Raw genomic sequence first — 16,168 nt, forward strand, 5'->3', positions numbered from 1 at the left:
ACCCCCCCCGACAGGGTGGGAGGGCAAGGTTCAGGGTATTTCACTTTATGCACCACGCTGGGTCCGTGCCAGCAGGTCCCTGCCCCGACTTCCCCCTCCGCCGTGATCCCCAGCGGCCCGGGGGCTGGCTGTTTGGGGGTGTTGCTGGAGCCGGGCTGCACTGCAGCAGGGCAGCGTCCCCTCGCCCCAGGAAATCCAGCAGAGGCTGCACCGGGCCCCCCCAGAAAAGCAGCGGCATCGAGTCCAGCACACGCAGCCGTGGCTCTCCCGTGTGGGTTGCCACAAGCCTCAGCAGCAGGGCCTCTTCCCCCACCAGCAGCCCCGGGAGCGTGCCGCCGGAGTGGGCAGGGAGCCAGGGGAACGTGCGTGTGTGCACGTGTGTGTTTGTGTGACACGCACGTGGCTGGGTCAGCCCCTCGCACACTTCACACTGCTCCTGCCCCTCCCCCCTCCGCCACAGCTCCCCTCGCTCCCCCTGCCACGGCCCAACAAGCTGCCCCCACAGAACCAAAGGGCAACGGAGCCTGAGCCCTCAGCGTCCCCGCGACAGACCTGAACAGACGCAGGGGCGGGTGCGACTCCCGTGGTGGACCCAGAATTGCAAGCCCGGGGCAGGCACTGGATTTGTCCCCCCATCCCTATAGCACCGTTGGCTTGGCTGGAGCTGCCCCTCGCCTGCAATCTAACTACACCTCAGTTTCCCCCTCCAGTAGGTCACCTAACTACGCCTCAGTTTCCCCCTCCAGCAGCATTGTCCGGGAGCTCCAGGAATTAAAAGGACTCTGTTAGAGCGGATGTCATGTCATGCAACCTCCAGGAACGTGTCCCACCAAAACCGGCCACCCTCCCCGTGGAGATAGCTGCAGCCCTTTGGCCCCCGGAAATCCCCGTGCCTGGTAGCACCTGGAGCAGAGGTGTGATCCTGAAGCAGGGACCTCGGCGCTCCGCCCAGCAGCAGGAGGGATGTAAAATCCCCATTAAAACGGTAACAGGTGAACCTGAGAGCCTGGCCCCACAGCTGAGCAGCAGCTACTGCACCTGGGGCCGGGCTTCCCCCGCTCCTGCCCCGGACCCCTGGCTTCGTTCCCTGGCTTTTGGCTCCTGTCCCTTGGGGACTGCCCCTTGCCTTGTGTCCGGGACTTTGCCCTCCCTGGACCCAGCTCTAGCCAGCAGGCCAAACTGCTCCCACCGCTAGGCCTGACTGCCCGCAGCCTGCTGGTTACCCACTTGTGCTCTGTAATGGTGCCGATGGCTCCTGGGCCAGCAAGGCGGCGGGATGTCTGGGGACGCCTCCCGAGCCAGGCCTGGGAAGGTTCCTTTCTGCCACTGGCCTGTAGGGTTGCCGGGTGTCCGGGATTCTACCAGACAGTCGGGTGTTTGCGCTCTCTGTCCGGTAAAAAAAATCAGAGAATATTGGACACGTGCAATGTCTGGTATTTTCTGATTTTTCCGGCTGCGCACCGGACGGAAGCCTGGCAGGGGCGGGGGGAGCGGCTGGGGGGCGGGGGGAGCGGCTGGGGGGCGGGGCCACGATCGGCGCTGGGAGCCTGTGATTGCACAGAAGCCTGGCAGGGGCGGGGGGAGCGGCTGTTTTTACCAGTGCCGGTAATCAGCCACTGGCCAGTTTGCCAAGGGTCGTGGTGGGGTCTCCGTTCCTGGCAACGTTTAAACCAAGGTCAGATGTCCTCTAACCGCTCTGCTCTAGGGCTGCATCTAGACGGGCATGATTTTCCGGAAATGCTTTTAACAGAAAAGTTTTCCGTTAAAAGCATTTTCGGAACAGAGCATCTAGATTGGCACAGATGCTTTTCTGCAAAAGCACTTTTTCCGGAAAAGCGTCCGTGGCCAATCTAGACGCTCTTTTCCACAAAAAAGCCCCGATTGCCATTTTCGCGATTGGGGCTTTTTTGCAGAAAACAAATCTGAGCTGTCTACACTGGCCCTTTTGCGCAAAAGGGACTTTTCCCCGAACGGGAGCAGCATAGTATTTCCGCAAGAAGCACTGATTTCTTACAGTAGGAAGTCAGTGCTTTTGCAGAAATTCAAGCGGCCAGTGTAGACAGCTGGCAAGTTTTTCCAGAAAAGCGGCTGATTTTCCGGAAAAACTGGCCAGTCTAGACATAGCCTAGGAGGGTATTTCTACACTACAGAGTTTGGTTGGAAAAACGCCTGTTTTTCCGACAAAACTTGAGGAACGTCCACACTGCAATCGCGTTCTTCCACAAGAAAATCGAAAGCACGGAGGGGTTTTCCGGTGTTGGGAATCCTCATTCTACGAGGAAGACGCCTTTTTGCCAAAGCACTCTTTCGGAAAAAGGCGTGTGTGGACAGGGAGGAGCTCATCACCTAATAAACCATCTTGTTAGTCCTTAAAGTGCAACATAGTCCTGTCTTTCATTCAGTGGGGACGCTCGCTGTGGAAAAAGCAGATGGCTTTTGCGATGCACTTTGGCAGTGCGGACGCTCTCTTTCGGAAGAAGTTTTTTTCGGAAGATCTCTTCTGGAAAAAGCTTCTTCCGAAAGAAGCCTGCCGTGTAGACGTAGCCGTGAGGGGCTTGGGCAGGGCAGGGCTCTGCCTGCGTGTACAAGAGCTCAGACAGGAGGGTCCCCAGGGTCCCCGCTGGCCTTGAACTCCCGGAAGGAATGTGAAAGCGCGTTGAGTGCCCCAGACGTGCCCAGCGTGGGCAGGGAGGTGTTTTCCCACCACCGTGCAGTAAGGAGATCAGAGCGGAGCCCTTTCACCATGTAACTGATATGCAGGCGTGGCAGGCAGGAGCCCGCACTCACTGGGAGCTGGCTAAAAAGCTGGCTCCCAGCACACACTAGCTCCTGGGGAGCAGACTACCAGCTGGCTCCCGGCTGCTGCCCACGCTGCTGCCCTGGTGCATGTTGCTCGGGGTAGCACTCGGGAGGGGCACGGCGTCCCCTGTGCCTCGCCACAATTTTAATTGCTAAATGGGGTGCCCCCACATGCCGCCTCCCTGCCTCTCTGGGCAGCCCTCCCTGCACCCCCTGCCCACGCAGGCCCCAGCGCCCCTGCCGATCAAGGAAGAAGCTCAGGACAAGGGGGCCCAGGAGAAGCAGGGGTGCAGCCTGGGAGGAGGGTTCCGTTCCCAGGCTCTGGCAGTCGGTGGTAGAGCTGCGGGATTTCACCCGGGAGAGAGACAGTTCCAGTCTGGCGCGCCCCGGAGCAGCGATGACACGTTCCGGCCGGCGCCCAGCCGTGGCGGGAGAGGTGACGTGACACGCTGACAAGGCGTGTGTGTGTACACAGGGGCATGCCTGGCAGGCTGCGTGCAACACACACGTGCACAGTCATGGACAACAGGCGTGCACACCCAGGCACAAGCCTGCACGGGCTCTCACTACGCCAGACGCCGGCTGGCTTCCGGAGCAGGATGTCCCATCACAGATCCACCCCACCGGGCATTCAGCCCCCCGACCCGAAGCTGGGACCCCGTGGACGTTACTCTGACCTGGCCACCCTGGCTCCGGTGCTGCCCACCCCCACCCCGCTCTCTCCCGGGGGGCCGCAGCCTTTGCCTCTGGCCTCCAGATGTGCCGGAGCCCCCATGTGACTGCCCAGGCGCAATCCCCTGCTCCCAGGAGAAGGGATTGAGATTAAACGCCACGGAAATCCCCGCCAGCTGCCCAGCCCGGGCTCCGTCAGAGCGCTGCGCAGCCCGCGCCGGCGAGAACCAGGTCACGGCGACGGGGGCAGGCGGCTCTGCCAGGCCACGCTGGCCGGCTCCAGGGAGCCTCTCTCCACTGGCCACCGTGGGCCCGCGTGGCCTTACAACTACCAATTCCTGCCCCGCAGGGCACTGCCACCACACCGCCCACGGCTGCGCCTGCTGTGCTGCCACGGCTGGGAGCCGGGGGAGGCTGGCGGAGCCACGGGCAGGACTGGGCGAAGGGGCACGCGCCCCCCTCAGCGACCCCCTGCGCCCGGCCAGGCTGGCCGTGGGTCCCTCTCCCAGCAGCGCGGCTGGGCGGGGGGCAGGGCTGAGCCTGGCCGGGCGGGGGGCAGGGCTGAGCCTGGCCGGGCGGGGGGCCCGGCGCCACCTCCCAGTGGCTGGCACAGGGACAGTAGCGAGGGCGCGCCCAGCGCGGGGGGGCCAGGCAGGGCCTGTGCGGGTGCATCCCCCAGGAGCCGGCACACGGGGGGACCGAGCAGAGCTGCCCGCGGCGGGGGTACCTAGCGGCGGGGCGGGGCCGGCATGGAGAGCGCCTCGGCCCGGCTTCCACGGAGGGGCAGCACCCCGAGCTACACGTCTGCCCCCCACAACCCCCAGCTCCCCCTGCACCCTGAGCGACCCCCTGCCCCCCACAACACCCAGCTCCCCCCGCACCCTGAGCGACCCCTGCCCCCCACAACCCCCAGCTCCCCCTGCAGCCTGAGCGACCCCCTGCCCCACACAACCCCCAGCTCCCCCCGCACCCTGAGCGACCCCTGCCCCCCACAACCCCCAGCTCCCCCTGCACCCTGAGCGACCCCCTGCCCCACACAGCCCCCAGCTCCCCCCGCACCCTGAGTGACCCCTGCCCCACACAACCCCCAGCTCCCCCCGCACCCTGAGCGACCCCTGCCCCACACAACCCCCAGCTCCCCCCGCACCCTGAGCGACCCCTGCCCCACACAACCCCCAGCTCCCCCCGCACCCTGAGCGACCCCTGCCCCACACAACCCCCAGCTCCCCCCGCACCCTGAGTGACCCCCTGCCCCCCAAAACCCCCAGCTCCCCCTGCACCCTGAGCGACCCCCTGCCCCACACAACCCCCAGCTCCCCCTGCAGCCTGAGCGACCCCCTGCCCCCCACAACCCCCAACTCCCCCCGCACCCTGAGCGACCCCCTGCCCCACACAACCCCCAGCTCCCCCTGCAGCCTGAGCGACCCCCTGCCCCCCACAACCCCCAGCTCCCCCTGCAGCCTGAGCGACCCCCTGCCCCCCACAACCCCCAGCTCCCCCTGCACCCTGAGCGACCCCCTGCCCCACACAACCCCCAGCTCCCCCTGCAGCCTGAGCGACCCCCTGCCCCACACAGCCCCCAGCTACCCCCGCACCCTGAGTGACCCCCTGCCCCACACAACCCCCAGTTCCCCCTGGCCCCTGAGCGACCCCTTCCCCCACACAGCCCCCAGCTCCCCCTGCACCCTGAGCGACCCCCTGCCCCACACAGCCCCTAGCTCCCCCTGTACCCTGAGCGACCCCCTGCCCCTCACAGCCCCCGGCTCCCACTGCCCCCTGAGCGCCCCTCTGCCCCACACAGCCCCCAGCTCCCACTGCCCCCTGAGCGACCCTCTGCCCCACACAGCCCCCAGCTCCCCCTGCACCCTGAGCGACCCCCTGCCTCACACAACCCCTAGTTAGCCCCTCCCTGCACCCCAAGCTACACTTCTGCCCCCCACAAGCCCCAGCTCCCCCCTGCCTCCCGAGCGACCTCCTGCCCCACACAGCCCCTAGCAAAGCAGTTCTTGCACCAGTCCTGGTAGCTGGCTCCCCGTGACAGCTGGGCTAGAGGTGGGCTGGCTTTGGGACCGTCCGCGCCCCCTCCCACGAGCAGAGCAGGCCTGGGAGCCCCCGGCTGCGGCTTGGCTGCTCTCGTGGGCAGAGCTCAGGCCGCGCCGAAGCCGGAGGGGTCTCTGGATGACCACGGGCCAGGGGGCAGCTGGGGAATCCCTGAGCTCCTGCCAGACAGGACGCTGGCCCGGTGGCTGCCCCAAGGACCTCGCTGGCCAATGCGCAGCCCACAGGCCCAAGCCAGCCCCCTGATTTCTGCAGGGCGGCTCTCCAGAGCGCCAGCCACCCTGCCCCTCACCCCAGCACAGGGCCTGGGGGCAGGTGGCTGCCTGTGCCAGGGCCCCTAATGGCTTCTGCCTTAGGGTACGTCTACAGGAACTAGGGATGCAAATGGAGACGAGCGAAGTAGTTAATGAAGCGGGGATTTAAATATCCCGCGCTCCATTAACATGATCTCGCCGGCGCGCGAGTTCGAATCTCGGCTGATTCGAAGCAGGACGTGCGCGCCGGGACGCGTTAGTTCGGACGAAAGCCCTTAGTCCGAACTAATGTTACTCCTCAAAAAATGAGGCCTAGGGATGCAGTGTAGACGTCCCCTTAGGCAGGTGCAGCTGACGGGTCCCTTAGCGAGGGGCAGCCCCACGGCTCAGGATGCAGCTCGTCCTCCGACAGGAAAGTCCAGCAGGCGAGACTGGGGCGCGTGCTGCCCGGCCAGCCCGCGCAGAGAGAGGGGACCCTCCTGACCTCTGACAGAGCACGTGGGGGGTGGCTGGGGCATTGGTGGCCCTCAGAGAGAGCCGAGCGTCTCTCCTGGCTTTGCAGAGGGGCGCTCTGCGTTTCACCCTGCCAGGCGGCCAGCACCCTCCCTGCGCGCGGAGGGCGCGGGGCCCCACAGCCAAGTGCCTGGGGCTTTCGCAATTTCCTTTGGCTGCATTTGCCCCCTGGTCTGCTCGGGCAGGGCTGGGGGGCCAGTGGGCTGCCCCGAGGGCTGGCTCTGGCCCGACCTGTTCCGCTTTCCCGCGGGGGTTGCCAGGACAACACACACTTTCACTCGGCAGGAGGAGATTAGATCAGTGGCTCTCGCTGCTGGGAAAGCGCGACCGGCGGGCGTCGCTCGGCCAGAGCGCAGACAGCCGGGCTGGGAGCAAGCCCAGAGGCTGGGGAAACGCTCGCAGGCCCTGGGGAGAAGGCGCCATGTCGGGAGTATGCACTGGGCCCGCTCCCCGGCCCGCCACACAGCCCCGGCCCCATGGGATGGGTCACCCAGGGCCTCGCAGATCCAGACAGGCGCTGACTCGGAGCCCCAGTTCCTGGGACCAGGCCGCCAGTAGCTGCCCGGAATCCTGGGGGGTTTCTGGGGTGCCCCAGTCAGGGTCGGCCTTGGGGGATATGGTGCACTGGGCACACTTGTGCTTTGGTGCCCCTGGCGCCTGTGGGCATAGCACCCCCTCTTTCCCCTGGCACCCATGGGCTCCTCTCTCCTGTGCCCCCTTTACCACTAGTCCCTGCAGCGCACCCCCTTTGCCCCAACCCTCTCGCCTGTGCCCCAGCCCCCATGCCCCATTCCAACCAGGCCGTGGGTCCCCTCCAAATCAATACCGCCCCTTTCCCAGGGGTTACCGTGGGAACCCAGACCTGCCCTTGCTCCGGATTCCCGCCCTGGGACCCCACAATCAGCAGCCGCCTAAGTCGGCCCCATCTCGGTCCTTGCTGCCGGCTCCCTGGGCTCCCCCGTCTCCCCTCCCAGCCCCCCTCCAGCGTCAGGATCTGCTCCTCCCCCGTTTCCTCCTTCTCGCCTCACTCGGCCTCTGGAGGGACTGAGCCCTCGCTGGCTTCCACAAGCCCGGCTGGACGACGCCTGCCCAGACCATCGCGCCAGGGCCCCAGGGGCCCGCCCGCCCGCCCCTAGCTGGCACCGCCCCCCCCCGCCGTGGAGCCCGCAGGGGGTGTCGTGAAGCAACCGCCCCTATTTGACGGGGCCACCCCCGGAAGGAGATCTGCCCTGGTCCCGCGCTGTGGGGTTGCAACCCGCGCAGGATGCCCGCTCAAAGCAGCACCGGACCCTGGCCGAATGCCCGGGCCAGTTAGATCGCTGCTGGAGCAGCACAAGCCAGGCAGCACTAAAAGGTGGCTAGGAGAGACTAGCCTCCAGCCCGCCTCCTCCTGCCCCAAGCCCCGCCTCCCCCACTCCAGGCCCCGCCCCTTCCCGAGGCCCAGAGCCCGGCTCCCGTCTCCTTTCCCAGGGGCCCAGCAGGGCTTGCTGGCAGCCCAGGGTGCACCCCATTCAGTGCACTAAAGCCTCGCGGACACCGCGGGGAGTGAAGCAAGACAGTCCCTGCGCGCTCAAGGGAGCTCACGAAAAATGGTCAAAGGCAAGAATAAGAGAACATGAGAACGGCCAGACCGGGTCAGACCAAAGGCCCATCCAGCCCAGTGTCCCTCTGCCCACAGTGACCAACGACAGGGGCCCCAGAGGGAGGGGAGAACAGAGAATCCTCACGTGATCCCTCCCCTGTCATCCATTTCCAGACAAACAGAGGCCAGGGACACCATTCCCGCCCAGCCTGGCTAATGGCCATTGATGGACCTAAATTCCATGAATCTATCTAGCTCTTTTTAAAACCCTGTTAAAGCCCTGGACTTCACTGCATCCTCTGGCGAAGAGTTCCACAGGTTGACTGTGCGCTGAGTGAAGAAAAACTTCCTTTTGTTTTAAACCTGCTACCATTTGATGACATGTAGTTGTTGTGTTATGGGAAGGAGAAAATAACTCTTATTTATTCACTTTCTCCATGCCTATCATGTATAGACCTCTATCCTATCCCCCCTGGCTACATCCACACTGGCATGCTTTTCCGGAAATGCTTTTAACGGAAAAGTTTTCTGTGAAAAGTATTTTTGGAAAAGCGCGTCTAGATTGGCAGGATGCTTTTCTGCAAAAGCACTTTTTGCAGAAAAGTGTCCGTGGCCAATCTAGACCCGGTTTTCCGCAAAAAAGCCCCGATCGCCATTTTCGTGATCGGGGCTTTTTTGCGGAAAACAGTCCTGTGCTGTCTACACTGGCCCTTTTGCACAAAAATCTTTCGGAAAAAGACTTTTGCCTGAACGGGAGCTGCACAGTATTTCCGCAAGAACACTGACAATCTTACATGGGATCGTCAGTGTTCTTGCGGAAATTCAAGCGGCCAGTGTAGACAGCTGGCAAGTGTTTCCGCAAAATCATCTGATTTTGCGGAAAAACTTGCCAGTCTGGATACAGCCCCTCAGTCTCCTCTTTTCTAAACTGAAAAGTCCCAGTCTTTTTAATCTCTCTTCATATGGGACCCGTTCCAAACCCCTCCTCAGTTTTGTTGCCCTTTTCTGAACCTTTTCCAATGCCAAGAGATCTTTGTTGAGATGAAGCGACCGCATCTGCACGCAGTATTCAAGCTGTGGGTGCACCATGGATTTATACAGAGGCAATAGGATCTCCTCTGTCTTATTCACCAAGCCCACTATGACTTGGCCACGTAACACATATTTCAAGGCACCAGCCAAGGCGAATTATTTCTGCTAAACGCTTGGCTCCACCTTGTATCCAGCTGTGACATCTTGAGTCTCTTTCCCAGCCCTGAAGACAGATCCAGGTAGCTCGAAATCTTCTCGCTCACCCTTAGGTGTATCAATCGGAGAATAGGCGAAGGGACGTGATTTCACTTTGTCAATGGCTTTGGTGAGACTGGCTGTCTCTTGTTCGGCTGTTTGCATTTGTTTAAAGACAGGGAGAGACTGGAGAGGGTAGGAAGAAGAGGCAGAAAAGTTCTGTGCGGGCCGATGAAAACCCCTGGCAGTGAGACAGCGTGCTCAGTCAATTCGCTTATGAAAGAGGAAAGTGAGAGGTGACTTCACAGAGTGACATGTGACAGAACAAGCCCTAGTGGCTGGACGCTGAAGCCAGACACACTCAAATTAGAAAGGAGGCTGATGGGTCCTGGGAACAGACTGTCACGGTGAAGCAGAGTGGTCACCCTGCTCCAGGCATAAAAAGGGTTAAAACAGCCCTGGGAGAGGGCTGTAGCTGGGGGCCAATTAGGAGAGGCCTTGCGGCAGCCAATCGGAAACCAGCAGGGCTGTATAAAAGAGATGGCTGGCCAGGCTAAGCACACTCTCACATTGGCCCTGGAGGGAGATGAACCCGGCCGGGAGGGAGGGAGGGAGGCTGGGTGCTGGGGAAAGGCAGGGAGAACCAGGTGAGCTCCGACCTGTGTAGTCTGTGGCTGAGGCCCAGTGACGGGCCTGAGGGTACTAGGGGGCAGCCAGGACAGAGGCAGCCGGTCCACAACCCTTCCAATGCTCAGTGGCCATGTCAGACGGCAGTTTGCCTCTGAGGTAAGGGGCTAGATGACTGGCAGTAGGTCACTGAGGCAAGGTGAGTCGGGGGAGGATTGGGCAGGGGTGGGCACAGTATGGCCCGTGGGGCAGATCTGGCCGGCCAAGCTGTTTGATCCAGCCAGTGGTCTGCTGGGGCAGGGAGGGTAGGGGTGAGATGCTTCATGTGTTCTCCCCCCCCCCCCCCCCGGGGATGAGGGGGGTGTATGAAATCTCCCTGCCCCCTCCCATGCTGCCCAGGGTGTGTGGCATGTACAGGGAGCTGCCAGCTGTGCCCTCCATACACCTCATGACCTGGGGTTTGAGAGTGTGCGTGGTCCCCCTGACCAGCTGCGATAGGCCTGTGAGCTACTCCTGGAGGAGGGTGGCTGTTCCAGCGTTGGTGGACTGCCTTGGGGATGGTGGCGGGCAGATCCCTTTGGGGTCCTGCGCTGTTGGAGGAAGAGAAGGTTGTAGTATTAAATAACTGGGCTAAAAATACCACTCAGCCCGATCCTTTCCTCCCAGTCTGCGGAGTTGCTTGAGGGATGCGGAGTTGCTTGAGGGATGCGGAGTTGCTTGAGGGATGTTCCACAGAGTTTCTCTTCCCACCGCGCTAGGAGTGCTCAAGGCTGAACTCCTGCCAGATGTCATGGGCTGAACAAAAGGGGTTTTCATCTTGAGAGCTTAGCATGAAAACCAGCGCGGGAATGACTTTTCTGGCAGTTGAGTAACAGGCAAAGAGACGAATAGATCAAAACACTTGTTGACTAAAAAGTAAACTCTCCTCTGGGATTCGTTATCTGGCAGGTTTCACTTGATCCTTTTTTATAACGACAGAGCTCTGGAACCCATACCACGGGGGGGCTGGAAAACAGGGCAGAAGACAGTTTAACTGAAAGCTTAAGATTGCTGCACTACAGCCCCCGTAGGAGAGAAACTTGAGTCTAGTCCACGCTAGGAGATGGGGTCAGTATAACTACGCCGCTCAGGGGTTGGCCTTTCCTGAAGCATTACGGCAATGCAGCTTTGCCACTCCAGTCTATCTGTAGCCAGATCCTTAGTCTACACTAAGTCCCCTTCCCCTCCCTGTTGGTCTGAGATACACGACTTCAGCATGTGCATGGAGGATAGGTCCATATTGTCAATGGCTATTAGCCAGGGTGGGAAGGGAGGGTGTCTCTGGCCTCTGTGGCTGTGTCTACACTGGGCCACTTATTCCGGAAAATCAGCTGCTTTTCCGGAATAAGCTGCGAGCTGTCTACACTGGCCCTTGAATTTCCGGAAAAGCAACGACACTCTACTGTACAAAATCAGCCTCTATTCCGGAAAAACTATTCTGCTCCCGCTCGGGCATAAGTCCTTATTCCGGAACACTGTTCCGGAAAAGGGCCAGTGTAGACAGACCAGTAGTCGTTTCCAGAAAAAAGCCCCGATCGCGAAAATGGCCACCCTCTGGGGCACCTGGCATTGGTCTTGCTTGGCAGACAGGCCCCTGGGCTGGACCCAGTGTGGCCGCTCTTATGTAAGTCGACATACTTATCACGGTGTCTTGCGTGTGGTAAGGTTGGTGGAGGGCTGATCTCCCTCCAGCTCTGCCAACTCTTTTCATCCTGGTGGAGTAGCGGCGTCAACGGGAGAGTGCTTGGAGGTCGATTTATCGTATCGAAACTGGTGCATCCATAGCCGCAGCGTCGGTCCACTGCATAGTGCAGACGTGCCCTTAGCAAACGTGCCCTGGGCAATAGCCGGCCAAGTCGAGTGGGTGGCAGGCCCGGCCAGAGAGTTTGCGGGGCCCAAGGTGGCACGTTGTGGTTGGCTGCACCACTTGCCTGGGTGGATTCCAGCCAAGGCAGCGAGCAAGCAGCCAGGTGGGCAAGTGCCGGGCAACATGGGACCCTGAAGGCGCAAGGCCCAAGGCGACCGCCGTGCCCTAAGGCTGGGCCTCATGGGTAGGTGCTATTTTTTGGTGAGGAGGAAGATTGTTCCTCAGCAGATGACTGAGGTCTGGTTGGTCAGAAAATTCTTCCTCGCTGCCTAGAGAAGGCGAAATGGGGCGTGTCTCTAGGGCTTACATGTTTGTTTTTAAAAAAATCTGCTGTGCAGCAAGTAGCTGAGGAGTCTTCGTGGCCACCTCGGGCTAAGTTGAGACCTGGTGTCAACAAGATTAAGGTCACCAGACTCACATCTGAATTTGGCCCTTTCTAGCCAGAGCCCGATGTGTGGGTGGTCATGGTGTCTGCTGCACAACCCAGACCTGGTTGCAGGGCAGTGGCCACTCATGTGAGTTAGGATCCAGAATTATAGCTGTGCAGAAGTGCTTTCCTGGATCAGCAGCGCGCCTGAAACAGTAACGGAGACCCTGTGAGCTTCCCATTCATCGCAGTGGGGCGTTAACTCTGAAATCCAAAGACGCCCATTTCAGTGTCACCACTGTTGCTATTTCACTGCTGGTCATGTGGGCAGACACATCCCTCTACTGTGCTTCTTCAGCAAGCCCGAGGTGCCCCCCGTTCTACTGCATGTGCCAAAAGCCACAAGGGCCCTCGGCACATCTGCCAGCTTTCTGTCCCCCCTACCCCCCCCCGACAACTCCCTGCTGCGGTGAAACAGAATAAAGATCTGCGGTGCACTAGTGACGGGGGAGCATTGCAAATCAAACCACAGGCAACATACCTAGGGGAAGCAGGGCTGTGTGTGCTATTGATTTTCACAACTGATACAGCAAAATCTCCCATTGTCCAGTTTGGATGAAGCTGCCACAATTGCTTACTGCACCACACCACACCACAGCACAACAGAAGCCAGTAGGCCCAGCTACTTAGGCTTTGTCTACACAACACGTTTTTGCTGCAGAAAATGTGCTAACGAGGAGCTCAGCATAAGTCACCATCTCATTAACATATTTCCACCATTTCTTTTTGCTCAAGGGGTTTTTGCGCAAAAAGCAGCAGTGTAGCTGCTTCCGTTTTGCGCAAAACCCCCCTTTTGTGCAAGAGCCTTATGCGCAGCGAGGCATAAGGATCTTGCACAAAAGGGGCCTTTTGCGCAGGACGGAAGTGGCTACACTGCTGCTTTTTGCACAAAAAGAAACAGCAGGAAATATGCTAAGGAGATCGCAACTTACGCTAATGAGTCCCTTGGCATATTTTCTGCTGCAAAAACATGTTGTGTAGATAAAGCCAGCGTGTGGTCGAGTTGGCTGCAGTAGTGCACACCTGGCCTTGCTTGTAGCAAGGGATGCTCTAGCTTTACTCAGTTTCGTCTCAGTGCAGCGAGAGGGACGTAATGGCCCCTTCAGGTTCCTTCCAGCCCTACGCTGCTATTGACACTAAGGTTTTAGGGATGGTTGTCGCTTGCTGTGGATTTTCTGGAGCCAGGATGGAAAAGGTCTTTGTTTAAAAAGCATTTCCCGGGTAGGCGAGCCTTTTCCCCTATCGCAGCGTGTGTGTCGCTAAGCCATGTCAGCTTGGGGGAGAGGAAATGCTGGCAGGGAGAACTGGAAACAATGCCGGGGAAGAAGAGACTGTAAATAGATTTTCAAACTCCTATTCACCCCCTTTGTGCTTCCTTGGCGCAGCCTCCCCCCCCAAAAAAGCCCTGTTCCTCAGGAATGCTCTGTCCACCCTGCTGTCCCGCTGGACCGCCTTGTGGCTAAGGGCACGTCTCCACGGCAGGACCAAACTCGACATAAGCGACGCAACTTGAGCTGCGCTAACTGTGTAGCTTAAGCCTGTTATGACTGGCTGGCCCCAAAGGCCTTCCCTGTTGTCAGCTGCCCGTGCGGAGCTTTGGACTCGGAGTTCCTGGGCTCTGTTCCAGCCCTCGGCTTCTATGAACAGAGACTTGTGTCGAGCCTGGAACCCTCCTCAGTGGCAAAGTGCCTGGCAAAACACCCCTGTGGAGTTGATAATCAAGCTAAGCTGGCAGAAATGTGTATTTCATTCATCCTGATCCCTGCCCAGGTTACCGTGCCTGGGCGCTGCCGCAGAGGGCGGCCTCTTGGAGCCGGGCTGGCTCTGGATAGATGCCTTTCGGCTTGAGGCAGGTAGGGGATAGATGTGGCAAGGGACACCGCTTTAAAAGCGGCTTCCCCGCGCGCTCGTATGGGACTCACCCATCAGCTTGGAAACTCTCCAGCTTGCGGAAAGCTTGGCTCAGTGCCCGTAGCCGCCGGAGAGTCACCCTGTCTACCCGGCCTCGCAGTTAGAACTGGGAGTGTGAACTGCAGCGCAGAGAGTCCTGGGGCACCAAAGACGAACCCACTGACTTGGGCATCTGCTTTCATGGCTGAAAACCGCCAAGGCCCCTGACAGCGGATGCCCAAATCAATCGGTTGGCTTTTAAGGTGCCCCAGGAGTCCGGGTTGTTTTTGTAGATACAGACTCCCAGGGCTGCTCCTCTGGTCCTTTGTGCGGATGCTCCACGTGTAAACTAAAAGGTACCTCTAAAACCAAGAAGTAGTCCTGTGGCACCTTACAGGAGCGAACTCGTGATGCTTTATAATTTGGTTGGTCTCTGAGGTGCCCCAGGACCGCTGGTTTTTCAGGTTAGACTCACACATCTGCCCCTCTGAGACTTTCAAAGGGGCCTGGTTTGTGTTAATGCATTCCAGAGCTCTGTGCACTAGGTACTGCTTAGTTTGCACCCCCATCTTTGAACAGATCTGGTCTAATTAAAACCCCTTTTTACTAATTCCTAGCAGATGGCAAAGGAGATGTCGTGCTCTTTTCACGTCCCTGCCTTCCCACAGTTTGTTAAGTTTTGTTTCTCCCCATTCCCCCTCCCGGCCTCACCCCCCACCCCCGAACACAGATTTTTTTTTTAGAAAGAGCAGACGGAAGCACTGATAGACGTGGTTCCTTGGCATGGCCAAAATGAGTCACCGTAGCGCTGCTGCATCTAACTGTAACCTGCCCAGAGTTGACCTCCGCTATCATAACTACAGCGATAGCGCTGCGAGTGGGAAAGTCCCGTGTATCAAAAGGCGTGTGCTGTGTTACCGTGGCGATTAGCACAGCGGTACCGAGATAGGCTGTCCTTGTGAAAACCACACCGTGCAATCTGGCCACTGCTCTGTGTTCAAGCGACGGCTGGAGGCGTCGCGGATCGTGGGGTCTGTTGGGCTACACACACCGTGACAAGCCCAGGTCTGCGCTAGTCATTTTGCAGCGGCGCCGCTGTGAGACTGCTCGTGTCGCCGTCTGTGCCGACCGGAGAGCGTCCCGTCAATAGAGCGCCCCTCGGTGAACAGCAGGGGCTAGGCCGGCCTGTCCCCCCAGCCAGTACTGGGCAAGCTGCCATTTATACCAGTGATACCTAGGCTGCTTGGGCGCGGGTTTAGCAGGGAGCAGCAGGCCTGCTGACGCAGTGGCAAAGGGAGAAATTGCCCCAGGGCCTGGCGAGTCACAGGGGCCCAGGGCTCCCCCCCACCACCGTGGCTGCAATGGGGGCGGGAGCTGCGGCTGGGGCCCTGGCCCTTTCAATCACTCTGGGAGTGCCGTTCCGTGTGGTCTCCGGGCCGGGGGGGTCCCAGCAGTGCTGAGGGTGGGCTCCCCAAGGTCCTGCCCCGGCCCTACCCTTTCTGCCACTTCCGGGGCCACCTCCCCCACACGTTGCCCGGGGGCCCCACAATAACGCAGCAGGGCAGGGGTGCCCCAGGACAGATACAGAAATGCAGGCAGAATGTCAGACGTGACTCTGCCACACCCTCCCCACAGGGGCAAACCGCCACGGGCAGCGCATGTCCCTCACCCCCTTCCACTCTGGGCAGTATCAGAGTGAGGTCTTACCAGCCCCCAGGCGGGGAACCGACCGGCACGGCTGTGCCCCCCGCCCCAGTCCATTACAGCCGGGAAAGCAAATGTCACCCCGCTGACTTGCAGTGCTCCCCGCCTGCCCGAGAACGTGGCAAGCCCTGTTCTCTGACCTAGGCCCCCAGCTGCTTGCTAGGCCAGCGCCTCGCAAACGTGAGCAACCGGAGGCCCTCTGTTTTGATTTATACATTTACAGGGACCCTCTGCCCCACACCCAAACTGAGGCCCCTGGGCTGCTCCACCCCTTCACCGAGGCCACCAGACCCCTGTACTGCTCCTTTTCTGAGACCCTGCCCCCCCCCCCCGCCTTGGTTGCTCACTGTCTTCCGCCCTCACTCCATTTCACCAGGCTAGGTAAAGGGGTTAGGACATGGGGGGGGGGGGGGGTCGTTGCTCCAGCTGGGGTGCAGTCTCTGGAATCGGGCCCAGGCAAGGGATACTGCGAATCAGCTGTTTGCGGTCAGGCGAGAGGTGTGGGGGGA

The sequence above is a fragment of the Pelodiscus sinensis genome, chromosome 6, assembly GCF_049634645.1.
Source record: "Pelodiscus sinensis isolate JC-2024 chromosome 6, ASM4963464v1, whole genome shotgun sequence".
NCBI classification, from domain to species: Eukaryota; Metazoa; Chordata; order Testudines; family Trionychidae; genus Pelodiscus; species Pelodiscus sinensis.